The sequence below is a fragment of the Myotis daubentonii genome, chromosome 8, assembly GCF_963259705.1.
Source record: "Myotis daubentonii chromosome 8, mMyoDau2.1, whole genome shotgun sequence".
Classification (NCBI taxonomy): domain Eukaryota; kingdom Metazoa; phylum Chordata; class Mammalia; order Chiroptera; family Vespertilionidae; genus Myotis; species Myotis daubentonii.
Genome location: NC_081847.1, coordinates 20,834,813 through 20,853,618, shown reverse-complemented (window position 1 = coordinate 20,853,618; position 18,806 = coordinate 20,834,813). Strand labels below are relative to the sequence as shown.

At 36.6% G+C, this 18,806-nt stretch overlaps 1 protein-coding gene across 1 annotated transcript in view; it reads left to right on the top strand.

Annotated features, from left to right (window-relative positions):
- LOC132239341 (ADP-ribose glycohydrolase MACROD2-like) overlaps positions 1-18,806 on the top strand; it is a 792,923-nt gene that overhangs the window by 509,794 nt on the left and 264,323 nt on the right. The window lies entirely within an intron of this gene.

Sequence of the window (18,806 nt, the reverse complement as noted above, 5' to 3'; positions counted from 1 at the left end):
ACCAAGGTACATGCCCTTGACCGGAATCGAACCTGGGACCCTTCAGTCCGCAGGCCCACATTCTATCCACTGAGCCAAACTGGTTAGGGCTCACTGTCTACTTTTGAACACTTTCTGGAGGTTCTGAGTTGTCATACTTTCTCTGGGATCCAACGAAGAGCCGAATTCCTTCTTCCACACTGAGTGGCGAAGGAAGAGGAAAGGCTTTTACATCAGAACAGGCCTTGCTAACGGGAGAGCCAGGCGAAGATGTAAGGGGCACTGGCCAAAGAGGGAGAGGACAGCCTCACCTCAGCATTTTCATTGCATCCACTTGGAAAGAACTCCAAATAGAATAAAGTTTCAGGGGATGGAAAAAGGAATAAAGGTATTTGTATGGGAACACTAATACTTTCCCTGCATGCAAGTCTGAGATCTCAGACTTGAAGTGCTATGGCTTTGGAGGTCTTGAAGATGTGTTCCATTTAGCTAGCATAAGGTTGCCTCCATTTTCACAGTATTTTAAAAACCAAACAAAGTTATTGACAACCCTTAACAATGGAGAGTTATATATAAAATCCAAATTGATGGCTTCTCGTGGAAGACTTAGACACACATGCCCAAGAATTAAATAGCAGCTACTCTTTTTGGTTATAGTCTATACTTTCCAGGTCTTCGTGGTCACATCTCACTCCCCTACCACACTGTGCAATCCCCCTCACACATACACATACTCTCAATTGTCTGACTATTGGCACACTTCATTTATTTGCTTGATCTGCTGGGCTACTATGGCTGTTGTGTGTAACAGGCAGCCTCTATCTCAAGATGTCCTGTGGAATGATGGGCTGTGTATACCCGTGAGCTTTCTCTTAGCCCAAGGAGTAGTTCCATCTACCTTGGTGCCTCTCCTGATGAACACTGGCTACTCTCTACACCAGCTCTGGCTCCTTCTAATCGTGGGTCCCAGGCTGCCACCTTTTCCTTGCACCCAAATGACAGCTTAGCATTCATTTAAATCAAGTTATATAATAAAATATTTAAACTTCTAGGCAACGATGATATGCGTTGATGCCATTAATATGTACATATACTCTGGTTTCTCTTCAGATTGCATAAATCTTTTGCCTTTTACTATTAATATGTATAACTACAAGAGTGTTCTCTTTTTAAACTGAATTACAAGAACAGCCTCCTTAAAAGTTAATATTTGCAGATCAGCCCAGCATCAGCATGTTCACTGCAAAAAATAAATTTCTATTTTATAAAGGGTGAAAAAAAGCAAAACTAAATCTCACGTCTTGATTACTCAACAAGAAAGTGTATTGATGACACAAGTTGTCCTGAGCTAGATAGTGATTATATTTAAGTGCCATAGAAGATTATCTTCGAAGAGATTGCAATCACTATAAGTACTTCACATTGCATTGCTTACTTGAAAGGAATGTAACTGTTAAAATGAAAAGAAACCTCCTTAGTATAGATTAGTTTATCTATTGTCCATTAACGATGAATGAAAGTTGAAATTCAGCTCGTTGTGATTCAGTGCTAGATTCTATAAAAACAAAAGCTCTTGTTTGAGGCACTGACTAATATCTACTGAGTGTTCTTGCTGGAGTGCTTACTTGTGGGGGTTTTAGGAATTTAGGGACAGTTTCTTCTTGCTATTACCATAAATATGTTGTGATCTATGTGCACATACATATGTATATACACTGATTAAGTGATATGTATAAGTATATGTACATGTGTGTTATTCTGAGCTTCTGCTTCCAACTAGGGCAGCAGGTACTCTTTTTATGTAGTTTTATATAATGAGGTTCCATGTAAGATTATACTTTTTAAAAATGATGGTATTGACAAGAAAATTTTAGAAAAACACTGATCTAGTTCAGCTGGCCTATGTTCTAGATGAGGAAAAGAGACTAAGAGACATGAGACTTTTTCAAAGTCAGATACTGGTTAGTGGTAGAGCCAGGTTTGGAACACAAGGCTCAAAATTTCTAGGCAAATCTTCTTTGTACTTTATTTGACTAATATTTATTGAGTATTTGCTATATGCAGGCACTTTCAAACATTAATTAATTCAACAATTCCACTAACCCCATGAAGTCAATATTACCTATGTTAAAGATGAGGATGCAATTCCTCAGAGAGGATAAGTTGGCCATGGTTGCATAGCTAGAAAGTACAGTCAGAATTCAAGCCTAATCAGATTCCAAACCCACTAATTCTTCTCTTAATCATTGTTCCTTATTATCCTCATAACCATTTTTATCCAAGTTGGTGAAAAGATCATGAAATCAAATATGATGTATATTTCTATGTTTGTGCATGGAATAAGAAGACATGTCTAATCATGACATGTTTATTAAATGTTCTGTACTATTCTGGACTCTGTTATTTGAAGGGGTGTCAAACTTGAAAAGACCAGCTCCCCGAATGTAGTACCTGTGAGGTTGGAGCTGGGAATTCCGCAGGTGTTTATGAAGACTCCTGATGATCTGAGAAGACAGTAAAAAACATCTTGATGTGTTTATGATACTACCAATCATTAAAGGATAATGAGAGTGAACCAGAATCAGGAGAGATGAGAAAATAGTAGTTGAGGAATAACCATGAAAGACCAACTTAAAAAAAAAATCAACAAAATAGAATTCAGATGATTCACAGATAAGGATTTAGGTGACATTATTCTTCTGACCCAAACTTTATTTACTTTTTATTTTTTAATTTAAATTTTTTATTGTTTAAAGTATTACATGAGTCTCCTTTTCCCCCCCATTGACCTCTCCTCAGCCACTCCCACCCCCAGCAGATGCCCTCACCCCCCCTTTTTGGTTATGCTCATAGGCATGCATACAAGTCTGACCCAAACTTTAAATAGTCTTATAGGAACTTCCCTAATTGGCCTCCCCTAAAGTCACTTTGGCAGATATCTAGTTACCTCAGTAAAACCATCGCAATGCCATCACCTTGTTTGACAAAGACAATTTGATAATTCAGTCTCTCACAAAGAGATCATTCAATCTCTCGCAATTGCTAGATAAAGGACGATTATTTCATCTCCTGCTTGAAATGGCCAGATTTCATTCCTAAATTATCTAGACCAGTCTATTTTCAACAATGTGCTATTGCCCTGCACCTTGGAGTGCTCATTCAATGTGGTATTGTCTGAACATAGGAAAATAAAGTAGCCGATAGAAGGGTTTCAGTAGCTAATACAAATCTGAAACAATTAACCAGCCATTTCATTTGACAATGTTTTTTGATAAGTAAGATACTCAAGAATCTTTAGGTGGACTTGGGTGCAGGGTCACTGTACCTGCAGAATGCCAGATACAAAGATCACCACTGAATTAGGAGCAGCCATATATGCCACTGTAAAGCTTAGTGGCTTAATACGAAAAAGATTTATGATTTATCTTAATTCTGTGTGTTGGGCTCTGCTGGGAAGTTCTTCTGTTCTGTTGATTGTGACTGGGGTCACTCAAGTGGGTGTGTTCAGGTTTGTAAATTTCCTTGTTTCTTAAACCTGCCACCTACCAATCTGGAGTGGTCTGCCTCTTTCTTCGGTCTCTCCTAGCCCTCCTTGTATGAAGACCATTTTGCAAACCAAGCTTTAAAATGCACATATCGACTCCAACTTTTTAAAGTTTTTTTTTTTAACACTTTAAAAAAAAAATCTAGTTTCTGGTGTTTTTTTTTGTTTTGTTTTGTTTTGTTTTTTAATTTAAAGATTTTAAGAGACATTTTATGCCATGGAAACCTTAAACGAAATTTACAGAGTGCTACAGCTTAACTGTTTAATCATTTGAATTCAAGTAAAATCTATCCTGTGAATAAGCCTACAAAGCTGTATGAAATGCTGTTTACTAAAGATGACAATGGTTCTGGGTTTGGGGATTTTAGTGGCTCTTTTTATATTTTATTTTTCTGTATTTATTTCTAATATACTTACATATTTTTCAAAAGATAGTCATATTTCTATTTAAAATGTAATCACCTCTATCTTGTGTGAACACAGAAATAACTTTGAGGATAATTATATGATCTATCCATCTCTCTGGACCTCTCTGTTGTGCATGACCTGTTACTTTGACTGGATGGTCACCTATGTTAGCCATTAAGATGGTAAAATCAGTGGAGTGATCAGTTCCACTTAGTTTCTGATAGGTTAGAAACAAAATGACTGGTTTACTAAAAAACCTAGAAGGCACCTTGAAATTTTATGAGACATACCATATTCTATTGTCATTACAGAGATTCACAGGGGTTTTTGTTTGTTTGTTTGTTTGTTTGTTTGTTTTGGGGGGTGAATTGTACATTTTAAGGCTGACTTCAAATTCTGAGAGCCACAAGAATATGAAGTGTGCCTCTTCATAAGTGTAGAACTAAAGTTCATGATTGCTGCTCAGGAGGTTTACTCAGTGTTTCCTCCTATGAAAGTATAATTTTAAATTTTTATAAACTGAGTTATATTTTTACATGATGACTGTCTCACCAATATATTTGTGTAATGTTCATGTTAGTGGATTTGGTTTGTGTTGTTAAGGTGGAAAAAAATGTATTACTGGGAGGTAATTACTGTAAAGCTATTTAATTATTGATTTTTCCAACATAGCAGTGTTGACATTATAGCAGATATGATGAAGGAAAATATATGCATTAGCCAAATGGAATGGAATAAATGCACATTTTTGGAGACATAATTCATTGTAGTAGGTATGCAGTAATTATCAAAGAAATGTGACTATTTTCTTCATAAATGAAAAAATGACAGAATTACAATGAATAAGGATATTAGGAGACTGTACAGAACTCTAGCATCAGCTAAAGCATACATAAGAACTTTGTGTTTACCCATGCCTTTTTTTATAGTTCTCTCTTAATTATTCTTTATCAAAAGCACACCCTGTTTTAAAGTATTTATATTAGCTTGTGTTTTATTATTCATTTAGAAAAACATATTTTTCCTTTGCTCATTTATCTAATGCTATAAATAAATGCAGTATCCTTTCCCTTTAAATGAATAACTGCATTTTAGACTAAATGAAGATTGTCTAAGGGCGAGGACCATAGAGTTCCCAGCCTTGCTAAGTTCTTGCTTTTCATTTCTGGTTTATCTGCCTTTCTGATTTCTAGCCACACTGAAAAGACATCTGACTGCATGGTAATGAGCCCTTTAAATGACAAAAAGAAGTGCTTACACATCCAGAGGCATGCTAGGCTCTACAAAATGGCCTTGGTGAAAGCAAGGTTTGAACTATTTTTTGGATTGTTTGCAGAGTCTGTGTATGAGAACCACAAAAAAATGCCCCTTTTAATCACAGAATCACGTGATTTTTTTACATAAAATCATATGACCAAGTTGGTCAACCACCATATCAGGCAAGCTTTGTTTGAAATGATATTCATACACTTTTCTTATATTACAGCATACCACAAAAAGGAGAAAGATATGTCACAATTTAAAAAATTCAAAGAAATGTAATACAGATTCTAAAGAGAGTTTCCAACATGAGGTTTCAGAATATCCTGGGCCAAAAGACTATTTAGCATCTAAGAACAAAATTGGATATAGAATAATTTTTTAAAATATGCAGAGTGAAAAAAAAAGAGATGGCAAATAAAAAAAATGAAATAGTGGATTAGAAAAAGGAAATACATTTGAAAGCTGATCAATAACTCTAAGTACTATTTTTGGAAACAGAGCATAAAGAAGGAAGAAAATACAAACACACAAAATTTAAAATGGCACAAAGGAAATGCTATATTGAAAACCTTTATAAAATGCATTTAAATATGTCCAGATTTTTAAGAACCTAAAGGTTATAAGTAGTTACCCTAGAGAAGAGTTGAATATCAAGTTGGTAAGTAACTATGAAAATTATTTAGAAATTTTTTAAACAGCAATAGGAAAAAGAAATTTCAAGACTCAAACAATTTTCAAAGAGGAATTTAAATCCTTCATAAATAGCTGATTTACAAATTATTTAAACTTTTCAACATAAAAATACAAACTTCCAAATTCTTTATACAAAGACATAACATTTAAATAGCAAATGATAAAATACAATATTCTTTTTTAATACAATCTTCATAATATAAGGCAAAAGTACTAAATGTTAGAAAATTCATTAGTGGTACATTAAAGGAATAATATAACATTAACCAAGAATATATACTTCTCAAATAAATATCCAATGTCAAGTTTAAAAGGAAAACATTTAAAGTTTTATTTTCATATCAAGAAAAATATAGTGATGTCAACTATCCTCACTATCAATATTATTCAACAAACAATTGCAGCCAGGCTGGTGTGGCTCAATGATTGAGCATACACCCATGAACCAGGAGGTGATGGTTCCATTCCCAGTCAGGTAACATTCAGGGCACATGCCTGGGTTGCGCCTTGATCCCTAGAAGGGGGTTTACAGGAGGCAGCCGATCCAGGATTCTAGCTCATCATTGATGTTTCTAACTCTCTCTCTCCCTCTCCCTCTTCCTCTTCCTCTTCCTCTTCCTCTCCCTCTCCCTTCCTCTCTCTGAAATCAATAAAAACATATTTTTAAAAAAGAAATAAAAAGATTTCAGTTGAACTGAGAAATGAAAATTAAAGTTGATAGAGCTACCATACGACCCAGCAATTCTCTCCTGGGTATATACCTGAAAAATTCAAAATCATGTATTCACAAAAGTATATGCACCCCTATGTTCATTGCAGCATTATTCACAGTGGCCAAGATATGGAAACAACCAAAGTTTCTGATGATAGAGGACTAGACAAAGAAGATGTGGTACATATATACTATGGGATAGTACTCAGCCATAAATAAGAATGAAATAGCCTCATTTGGAACAGTATGGGTAGAACTTGAGAACATTATGCTAGTGAAATAAATCAGTCAGAAAAAGCTAAGAACTTTATGACTTTACTCATATGTGGGATATAAAACTGAAATTGTGAGCACAAACAGCAGTGTCGTGATTATTAGATAGAAGGGGGTGGTGGCAGAAAGTGGTGCTAATATAAGATGACAGGAGACCATTTGACTTTGGGTGGTGGGAACATGGTACAATATGCAGATCTTGTAACATAGAAACCCACACGTGAAACCTATATGTTCAGGTTGATCAATGTCACCCCAATAAATTTAATAAGTAAATATTTTAAAATATCCAATATACAGATTCTAAAGAAAGTTTGAAAGTAAGGAGTCAAAATGTATTTTTAATTGCTGCTTATATAATTGTATTCCTGGTAAATCCAATAAAATCAACTGAAAATTCATAAAACAATTAATACCTAAGAGTTACTTGCAATAAAATCATCAGCCTTGGTTTCTCATCTTTTCTCTTTGGTTAGTTTTAACTATACCTAGAAAATAGGTAATTTTACATTTGTGCATGAGTTTTGTAAAGTGTTTTTTTCTCATTAATTATATTCCTTTATATCTGTTATTGTCCCATTATTTAAATACTGTGTATCTGTGTTCTTTTGTTTTTATGTTGTTTTATTTTTTTTTAAGTTTAAAATTCTTAGTCTGACTAATAAATTCTACTACTTTTGTATTTCCAATTTTTTAAAAAATATATTTTATTAATTTTTTTACAGAGAGGAAGGGAGAGGGATAGAGAGTTGGAAACATCGATGAGAGAGAAACATCGATCAGCTGCCTCCTGCACACTCCCCACTGGGGATGTGCCCACAACCAAGGTACATGCCCTTGACCGGAATTGAACCTGGGACCCTTGAGTCTGCAGGCTGACGCTCTAGCCACTGAGCCAAACTGGTTAGGGCTGTATTTCCAATTTTTAAAAATCTTTTTCTACATTCTTTTGATGTCAGTAGGTATAGTTAGTTGTTCTTTTAAATTCTTCTCTGGGATCTCGATGTTCACTCCATTGGCCCAGGCATTTATGGAAATTCATTTTGGGAAATTTCTTTAGAATTCACATTCTATTTTTTGGAATATTCTAAATGGAAATATATCTTCTTCTGTTTATTTTTAATAGGATGATATAAGAAAGTTGTTCCTTTTGTCTAAATAAGGCTTAGTGATATACTGGTTGACCAAATAAATGCATGTCAATCTGTGTCAAAAAATCATGTGCTACTATAAAGTAAATGGGGTATTTTCTCTTGTGGGCAATTAAAAAAATAATATGTTCAAAATACATTCTCAACAAATTCTGTTCATGTCTTCTTTTCACTAGTTAACACTTATTTAGATGTGTAAGCATTTTTATTTGCATGTGAAGTTTTTAAGAATTCAATGCATATATCAGAAATATCATGTATAGTGCAGGTATATGGTGAAAGATATAAAAATTAGTAACTTTGTATGCAATCAATAAACAGTTAGAAAATACAATTGGAGTAAGAAAACATTTACAACTACAACCAAAAAGTTAAATATCTAATATTCACATTAATCAGAAATGTGAAGGAACTATATAAAGAAAACTTGAAGTTCTAATGTTACATAAAAGAAGACTTCAGTAAAATTAGAGATAATTGTATTCTTTTATAAGAAACCAGTGCATTATGAATTGAAAAAGCTCCATTTATTAAACTATAAATTCAGCATGTCAACATTTCATCTAAAATTATTTTTGTACTTGACAAAATGACATGAAATTCACCATGAAAAATACACAAATGAAAAATGTTATGACATTTTCCAGAAAGAAAAGTAAATGAGGTAGAAGCAAGTAGTCCTATCTGGCATAAAAAAAAACCTGTTAACAAAGCTGTCCTAACTAAAATAGCTCAAATATAGAGAACCAATAAATTATAGGACAATGTCTCCAAGTTTACCAGATCTGAGCAGCAGGGATATTAAAATCATTGGCAAAAGAGAATGTACTCACTAAGTGATCCTGGATCAAGAGACTAGCATATGAAAAAACAAAAACTGGATCCCCATCTCATTTCTTTTACCAAAGTAAATTATGGAAATTAAAAACTGAACTATGAAGTTTAGGAGAAAATTCATTTGGGTGAATTTATTTGATATTTTGGAATTGGAAAGTCTTTCAGGAAGATCACAACACACAACGTGAACAGGAAAACATTAACAAATCTATAAAGTTATGATCAACTAAAAAAATCTGAATAAAAAATATAGTAGAAACAAATGACAGACCAACATTAGTTGTCTTAGTTTACAGAAGTTCATACAAATCAGCAAGGACAAAATAAGCTTACCCCAAAGACAATGGAGAAGTCACTCAAAAAGAAACATAAATAACAAAAAAAGAACATAAAATGAAAATCATTTTCATATTAAAGAAAGGCAAACCAAACATTAATAGATGTCATGTTTAATCAATTAGATTGATAACAGTTCATATAGTTTGACACTATCAGTGTCAGTGAAGATTCAGAAAATCAAATGATGTTAGTAAACTGTTGCTTAAAGTGTAAATTGATACAACTTCATTTTCAGACAATTAGGTCATATGCACCAAAATGTAAAATATACATTTCCTTATAATCTTGAATCTCCTCTGCTTAGAATTTATTCAAGAACATACTCACACATGTATTCCAAGATGCAACAGCAGGAATGTTTGTGGTAAAACTAACAAACCTTAAATACCAGAAATGATCTTACAACGGACCTGGTTGAACCATTTAAGGCATAAAGCATATGCCAATTAATTGTCTTATTCAAGTGCAAGACTGTATAGTCTTGTGAAACATGGAATAGATCTTTCAGCACAGACATGGAAAGACCTAAAGATAAATGATATAATTCAAAAAATTAGAGCAACAATCACAGTTTGTAAAATATAGTTCCTCATGTGTAAAGAAAAACTGTGTATGTCTGTGTGCGTGTGAACATGTATTTAAGATACAACTGGAAGACATAAGGAATTTAACTTTGTTTGCCTTTGTGTAGAACAGACGTTACAAATTTTATCCTGCACTGGAGAGGGTTTGTTAAAACTCAGATCACTGGGCTCCACCCCCAGAGAGTCTGATTCAGTAGATCTGGGCTGGGGGCTAAGAATGTGCATTTCTAACAACTCCCTAGGCCATGTTGATGTTAGTGCTCCAGAAACCACACTATGAGGAGCATGGATATGGAAGAACTAAGCTTCTCAACTTTATATCTTTCTGTTTGATTCTTTTTATTTTTTATTGTGTGTGGCTCTGAGTAGTAAGATTTTGAGGCATTTTAATTTTATTTTTTAAACTTATCAGCTTAAAAGCAATAGTAAAATAATTTTAATTGACCAAATAAAATTAAATACACTGCTTTTTACCTAAACTTAATATTTTGTTTGGTTATTCATTTCATTAGAAATGGACGTAGTGGAGTATTAAATCTTTCCCACTTTTAACCAACTCCTAGATCAGCCGTGGGCAAACTACGGCCTGCGGGCCGGATCCGGCCCGTTTGAAATGAATAAAACTAAAAAAAAAAAAAAGACCGTACCCTTTTAAGTAATGATGTTTACTTTGAATTTATATTAGTTCACACAAACACTCCATCCATGCTTTTGTTCTGGCCCTCCGGTCCAGTTTAAGAACCCATTGTGGCCCTCGAGTCAAAAAGTTTGCCCACCCCTATTAGGACCTAGATACTTCCTTGTGTCCAAATTTGAACACAGAAGTTTCATTGGCTTAGATATTCTTCCAAGAAAAGAATATTTCAAGAATGCTGAGATGCACATCCTTTCATAATACCTAATTTAATGCCAAATTTATATATAAAATAGTAAGAGACAAAAAAAGCCATTGTTGTGTTCTGTAAAATAGAAATGACAAATATACAGCATGCAGTCACTAAACAGGCACCATTTAAGGTGACATTAGATATGAAATGACAAACTCCTGAGGAGATCTGGTGGCATTGGCATTTGCTACCATGTATTTCTATTATTATGTGTATTTCTATCAATACATCTTTATTACTGCATTGCCTCTTCGGGTTCAGAATTCTATAAACCTTTAGAACAGTGACAATGATAAAAAGAATAGATTGTTCAATTCGATCCCTGTCTTATTTTTCTTTTAACGGGCCATATTTCTATAATCTTTTCTTGGTATTGTTGTTTTCTATAGATTTTTTTTTCCACTGATTCAGTATCCATTGTATAGTCTCCCTTGGGAGCATTGTACAACATATGGGAACAAATACAAAATAGCTAAAAGTTTGAATCTCTGTTTTTGCCAACCCCCAGATCGTCTGTTGGGGCAGAAAACCTGAGCCAACAGGCATTGCACTGGACCGTGTCGGCCGCAAAGCAAGCTGTGGTCGAGTTACCAAGGGAATAATAGATTCTTGTGTTTTGTTTTCTATACCAAGGCCATTTTTTCCCCTTTCCCCTGCAGATCAAATCCGGTGGTTCATTAGCTATTCTGGCTGATCACAGCTTCCGCTGTGCATGCTCTTGTCTTCCCAGCCCCACACTCCAGGGGTTTGACAGAACAAGGTTAATACTTGGAATCACGGTCAGGAGCAAATTGATTGCAAGTAGAGGACGTAAAGCTTTTCTGTCACCGTCTCCTTATGGCCTCAAGTTAAGCAGGCAGTTTCATCAACCGAAGCTTTCAAATTCTTCTTTTTTTTATAACTGACATCTATTTCTGAGAACACTATTTCTCTGAAACCATATGCCGCTATACCTGATTAGCTATGATCCGATAGGCTGATATGCCATTGAAAAGAGCTGAACCCTGGCTAGTTCATATGAATGTTAAATAAATGATTGTCTTCTTTTTTCCTATCCCTGCCCCAACTAGTCTTCTATTATTTAATTTAACAGACATTTAATAAACATCTCCTGTGTGCTAGGAAGCTACTAAGAAATATCTGCATGCTGCAAAATTCTAGAAGTTGCCATTTCTATAGATTTGGATGGGAATAGTACCCCAGGAGGTGTGCAGCCTGCCCAGCCATGCATGTGCACTAGTCTAAGCCAGCATTTTGGAGGGGGTTGTATGATGATGACTTATAAGGCATTGTTCCCTTTTAGAGCTCACAACTGGGGGGAGAACTCATGGGGAAGAGTCATAGCCACAGGGTACTATAGCTCATAACTGAACTTGTACTTACATAGCTATACAGCTCCAGATAAAGGAGTCCACAATCAGCAAAGAGGGTTTAATGAGTTGTGGTTGGGATGTGGTGTGAGAATCAAGAAAGGCCCTGTAGAGATGACATTTGATTTGGGCATTCCAGAATGAGTCACACTGTGATGGGAGGGGAGTTGGAGGATGGAGCATGATGTAGTGGGGAACAACAAGAATGCCACTGTTGTCCATATTTGTTTGGGGTGAATGCTAACTGAGGATAATGGAAATACTTTCTCTTGCAATTTGAAGAACATAAACCATGGCTTCTCTCTCAGTGAAAGACCATTCTTCACTAAATTGTTTAATCTGTAGTCTCAATTTATTAAGATATGTATGGCTTGTCTTGGGAGTCTGAGTAATCACTGGCATTGTATAGGGGGATAAATTTGCATGACATTATAAGAATGTCAAGTTGTCTTTCAAAAGTGGACCGAAATAAAAGACCCACCAGTGCCGGGGCTATCTCTGAGTGCTGACTGTGGGAACATCCGCCGATGGCATTTGCTCTACTGTATGCACACATTTCAATCACCCCCAAAGGCCTCCTATCCACAAAAGGCTGGACAGTGCTTACCTCTCACTCATAATGCCACATTAGCATTTCTATTCTCATGCTCTGTGGTCATAAGAGTCTGGGAGATCTGTGGAGAGACATTTCTCAACCTGTAGACACAAAAGGGGTGCTTCCGAGCCCTCTGAAGAGCACCATCTCAGTGGGGAAGTGTCTGTCAAAATGCTTCATGCTGTACCCCAACAACTCCAGAGTCAGAAAGGGGATCAATTTGGGAAAGCAGAAATGGGTGTAGGTATCTATGGAAGGAAGTTGCAATAAAGAATGTAAAGGAATGGTATACACACCCTGCTTTATCTGAGCAATTTTCCACAGAGGCGTTGACTATATGAAGCCCATGTGAACACTCAGAGAATGTTTCCTCTTCGATCCCTGTAACTCTCATTCCTGCTAAGATGCAAGGCATATGGATACACTTTGAGGTGGAGACCGATAACCATTGAGCGGTCCAGTTTCAGAAATTTTGGACGTTTTCACACCCAAAACTACTTTTTTGTTATTTTTCTTCTTGATCTATACATTTTCTGCAAGATTGTGTCTTTCAAAAATTTTGATATAAGATAATAATAAATGTCTGTTGATTTTTCAATTAAATAAATAAGTCATTTAATATTAGCGGTGGTTGGGAAAGTACTCTCGGAACTGGCATTCTATGTGCTGATATGAATGGTATACCACCTGGAAAAGTCAACTTTTACTCTGAAATGGGGAGAAATTGGGATCATGATGCAAATAAATATCTGAGGTTATGTAAGCAAAGTGCCAGGGATTTGGCAAGTGGTCCATAATGCTTACAATTTTCACTTCCCCAAAATTCTCCTTGTGTCTGATGCAGCCAAATTTGACTTCCAAATATTGTAAAAGGATTATTGTTAATAAAGTGAACTGTTATAATTCCAGCCACAAATAAGTATATTTGACCCTTCTTATAGTTTAACAGGGGTGGGCAAACTTTTTGACTCGAGGGCCACAATGGGTTCTTAAACTGGACCGGAGGGCCGGAACAAAAAAAAGCATGGATGGAGTGTTTGTGTGAACTAATATAAATTCAAAGTAAACATCATTACATAAAAGGGTACGGTCTTTTTTTTTTTTTAGTTTTATTCATTTCAAACGGGCCGGATCCGGCCCGCAGGCCGTAGTTTGCCCACGGCTGCTTTAGAATGTCCCTTCAAGGCCAGGTTTGTATTTGAAGATTTTTTAAAAAAATAATATAGATTTGTATGCCTATTATATATGTTAGGAATGTATCTGGCTGCCACTAACAGTGGTTTAAGTAATTATTGGTAATACTTGAATAGGTATCAAGATAGAAAGTCTCTGAGGACCCAGGTTCTTTGTTATTTTCTTACCTTTTAGGCTTCTCTCCTGAGGCTAGTTACATATCCCATGATCATAAAGCAGCTGTGACATTCAGACCTCTTACCAGCATCAGAGACCAAAAGAAAGAGTGAAAGGCCATCACCATATGTCATTTTATCCGTAAAGCCGAGCTTTTTCAAGAAGTACCCCCAGGAGTGTTCTCTTTCCACCTCATTGCCAGAACTGTCACATAGTCATGCATAGCTATAATGGAATGGAGAAAAGCAGGAAACAGGATTTTCTTAGATAGACAATTCACAATCTATAAGCTAAAGCTTGGGATAGTGTAGCCATAAAAACATCAGGGTTGTGTTATCATAGAGCAATGGGACTCAAAATACAGTGTGCATCAAATTCATCTGAAAAGTTAACTACAACAAAAATTTCTGTGTCCTACTCCCAAAATTTCTTACTCAGTAGGTCTGGAGTAGAGGTCAAGAGTTTGCATTTCTAACAAGATATTATTGTGGCCATTGGTGGAAAGTACATCCTGCCATAGGCAGACACATAACAATGTTTAACACATCACTGCTGAAGGATTTTTAAGACTCTAGAAGTCCTCATGAGAAGTCTCTGTCCTACCTCAGACCACAGAATGTAGGTCTAGCAGAACATCATATGGGAGCACATCTAGGGATGACCACTAATTTTGACCTGGCCAGGGCTGCTGCTTTCCCATGTTGCATTGCTTGTCATGTCATGTAGGTCTCAGTGACCAGCTCTGCAGGAATGGAATCAAAACAAATGAACAAAGAAAGAAACTCAGAGTGGGTATCATTCATCATTCTTTATCATTATTAAGCAAACACCTTGAATTTATTTTTGTGTAAGAATAATAGTGGAGCTTTAAAATCCAAAGCACCACTTCTTTTGTCTAATGAGCTTAGCCGTTGGGAGAGTGGACCTATCCTAATAATAATAATAATAATAATAATAATAATAATAATAATAAATAAAAAATAAAAAAAGATGAAAATCAATAGAGAGATTTACAGGGTGTGCGCCAAATGAGACACATCTTGATTGCTTTAAAGTGAGGTTGAATATCTTAAAAAGCCACCCTACTGGAGGAATTTATTAACTTGCAAGATAATAGAAAAAGAAGATGAATGGATGGACTGTTGATGGATGGATGGGTGGGTGGATGGAAAGAAAGAGATAGTAGATTGGGGCAAGAACTTCCTAGTACTGAATGATGCAAGAGTGGGACTCAATAGGTCTCATTGGAGTTGGGGAGTAAATCCTTATGACATCACATCAGTACAAGTTCTACCCATATATGTGTGAAAAACCCTTGTGCTTACCTTTTTTTATTTTTTTAAAGCATCCTAATAGTATGATATTTAATACCTTGGCATCCAAGAAAAGGGTCCACTTTAATCCTCCCTCGTTCCAAATATTCGCTGGTTCTATAAATCATGACAAACTTTCATTTGAATAACATTTACTGTACATTTCTCTATTAAATGTGAAGTGGCTTTAAAAAGTTGCCTTTTGACACAGCAATGAAAACTTACATTAGAGCATGTGCATTGTCAAAATGTCACTAAGGTATGTTAATAAAGTGTTCTCTAGAATTGAGAGATTCTACTGATAAGTAGCCTGTCTCCTTTCCCTAGTACACTAAAAAAATCAATATTTGGACCAAAACTAAAGGCATGCTCTCAAGAATTCTCTGAACACTTTTTCATGGCTAGAATTTTAAAATTTTTTTAAATTTAAATAGTGCCTATTTCTGTTTTAAAACATAATTATTACTGACTGCTTATTGCACATAAAATCTGTCTTTAAAAAGTCAGGTATAGCCCTAACTGGTTTTGCTCAGTGGATAGAGCACCAGCCTGCGGACTCAAGGGTCCCAGGTTTGATTCCGGTCAAGGGCATGTACCTTGGTTGAGGGCACATCCCCAGTAGGAAGTGTGCAGGAGGCAGCTGATCGATGTTTCTAACTATCCCTCTCCCTTCCTCTCTGTGGAGAATCAATAAAATATATTTTTTTAAAAAGTCAGGTATAAAGAGTATATCAAAGAAGCAGATCACATGATCATGAACTTTAGTGCCTTTCTTACAGCAATGTAGCACCACTAAGAATACTCATATTACTATCAATGATATTAAGAATTAACATTTATCAAATAATTGTCTCATTTAATCCTCACAAGAACCTATGAGGTATTACTGTCATTTCCATTTTACTGATGAGGAGACCAAGGGTCTGACAAAGTTTTTGGCCTTAGATAGCTTCCCCTAGCCAGGTGATAGAGCTGGGACTGGAACCTATATGCACTGCTTTCAAGTTCTTCCCAACTTAGTTTTATTTACAGAATGTGTCAAGATTACATTACTAAATGGTTGTAAAACAACCCCAATGAATGGTAGATTTGTGTTTAGGTGGTGTCCAATGTGGAGGCTGAATTAATTCCAGAGGAAGTGAATTTTGATCAGACTATTAAGAAGCCATTTTAAACTGGAAAAATGGTAGAAATAACATTGATAGGACATCTTTTCTTTTATGAGAATGGAATGATCATACTGAGTAGGAAATTAAATTTATTAGATTCTCTGGAGAGACAACTGTAGCTAAACTGTAATCGATAGTGGTAGTCTAGTTGAGGAGCTCCCTCAGGGCCACTGCACACTGTAGCTCAGGTTGTTACTGCACAAAGGAGAGCATATAAGATGAGTGGAGCTCTCACCAAGCTGAGTATGTAGTTCTGAGACTGCATCTTCCTGGAGAAAGATATCAGTGCTCACCTGTATTTTCTTGGCACTCGGAATGCCCAGGAATGCCAATCCAATGGCTTCCAAATGCAAATACCTGTGACTGTTTGGCCACGGGCCTTCTCTCACTGTTGTAGCCCATTCTGCCAGTGTGTGAGGCAGGCAGGAAGAGCTAGGGACTTCATACTGCCATGTGTGGAGGGTTAAAAACTACTCCTTGATATTGCTACCTCAGCATCAACTTTGTGTGGCCAAATAGCCTACAGAGGCCTTGGACTGTCATTAGCCCATCCTCTGAGTGCAGGCCCTAGATGACCGCCTGCAATGCCACAAGGAATTGTAACTCCTCATATGACTTCCTCAGCAGTCCTTGTTAGCAACAGCCAACCTCGTGCCCCCCTTCAGAGCCTTCCCCTTGTGTGCTTCTTTAAAAAAACACAACTTCTGAGTTGTACATCTACACAATGGAATACCATCCTGCTATAAAAAAGAGGGAATTCTTACCATTTGCAGCAGCATGGATGGAACTGGAGAGCATTATGCTAAGTGAAATAAGCCAGGAAGTGAAAGAAAAACACCACATGATCTCACTCATTTATGGATAATAAAGAGCATTATAACCTGATGAACAAAAAGATAGATACAGAGGCAGAGAAGCATGGAACAGACTGTCAAATTACAATGGGAAGGCTGGGGAGAGTTGGGGTGGGGCGGGGGAGGTAAGAGATCAACCGAAGGACTTGTATGCATGCATATAAGCATACCCAATGGACACAAGACACTGGGGGGGTGGTGGTGAGGGCATGTGCGGGGGGCTGGGGGGGTAGGGGAGGCCTGGGGAAGGTCAATGGGGAAAAAGAAAAAGGAGACATATGTACTACTATCTGTAATACTTTAAACAATAAAAACAAAACGAAACAAAAACTTCTGAGAAGCTTACCACAACCCTGCTCTTTTTGGTTTGAATGGATCAATCCAGCCTTAGCTCATGAACCCTACTGCACTTCTTCCACAGACCCTAATGCAGGCATGTGCCCCATGTGCAATCACTACCTCTCTGCCTTGACCTTCTTGCCTTGACCTTCTCATGTGGCTCCTCAAGGCTTGCCATGTACTTCCTCCAGGACCTGGCGATTATAAACTTCTCTGCATCAATTCCCTTATAGTTTTTAAACTTTATTGTTCAAAGTATTACAAATGTCCCTTTCCTCTCCCCACCCCCAGTCCTGTTGTCCCCTCCCCAGGCCTCCAGCCCTTCCCCCACCAATTAATTGCACTATTCTTTGTTCATGGGTTATGCATATATGTATATAAGTTCTTTAGTCTCTCCCAGCTCCCCCTGCCCCTTTTTAGATACATCAATTTGTTTCCTGTTTCAATGCCTCTGGATCTGTTTTGTCCTTCAGTTTATTTTGTCCACCAGATTTCACATATAAGTGAGATTATGTGATACTTGTCTTTCTCTGACTGGCTTTTTTCCCTTATAGTCTTTTTTTGAACTGGGGTTCACTATTCAACACCCTGAGGTTCTTCTTACATATATTAATTTAATAAAGTCACAACACTCAGGGATCGATGATGTTGAATCACACATACCCTAGATCCCTCAATCACAGGTGGGTTAAATCGAGGGATTTTTTATACTGTCTTCGAAATCTCCCAGCAACACGGAATCCTAGTTTCTCACAATAGTTATCTGCTCCACGATGCATTGGCATTGACTCCCTTCCCTTCTTCACTTTCTAATTTCCCTAATGGTGCTTCTGAAAATCATTTTCTAAGTAAGCTATTCAAACTTCTGTCTGTATCTCTGGGGTTTGTATATGGAGAGACCCAATTTAAGATAGAGTGAGACTGATCCCCACAAAGGCACAGTATGGATTAGTTACAGCCAGGGGGATCTGAGAACCCCAATCCTGAATAGAATAGGCAATGATATAGAACCGCTACAGGCTATTGAGTGAGGGATAGGTATGCTGTGTATGGACAATGATGGGAGTTGTTGTGTATAGCGTGCTTTGCACTGAGGGGAGAGTGGTTGCTGGGAGATAGCCTCCAGCCCAGGGAAGCAAGTTTTAG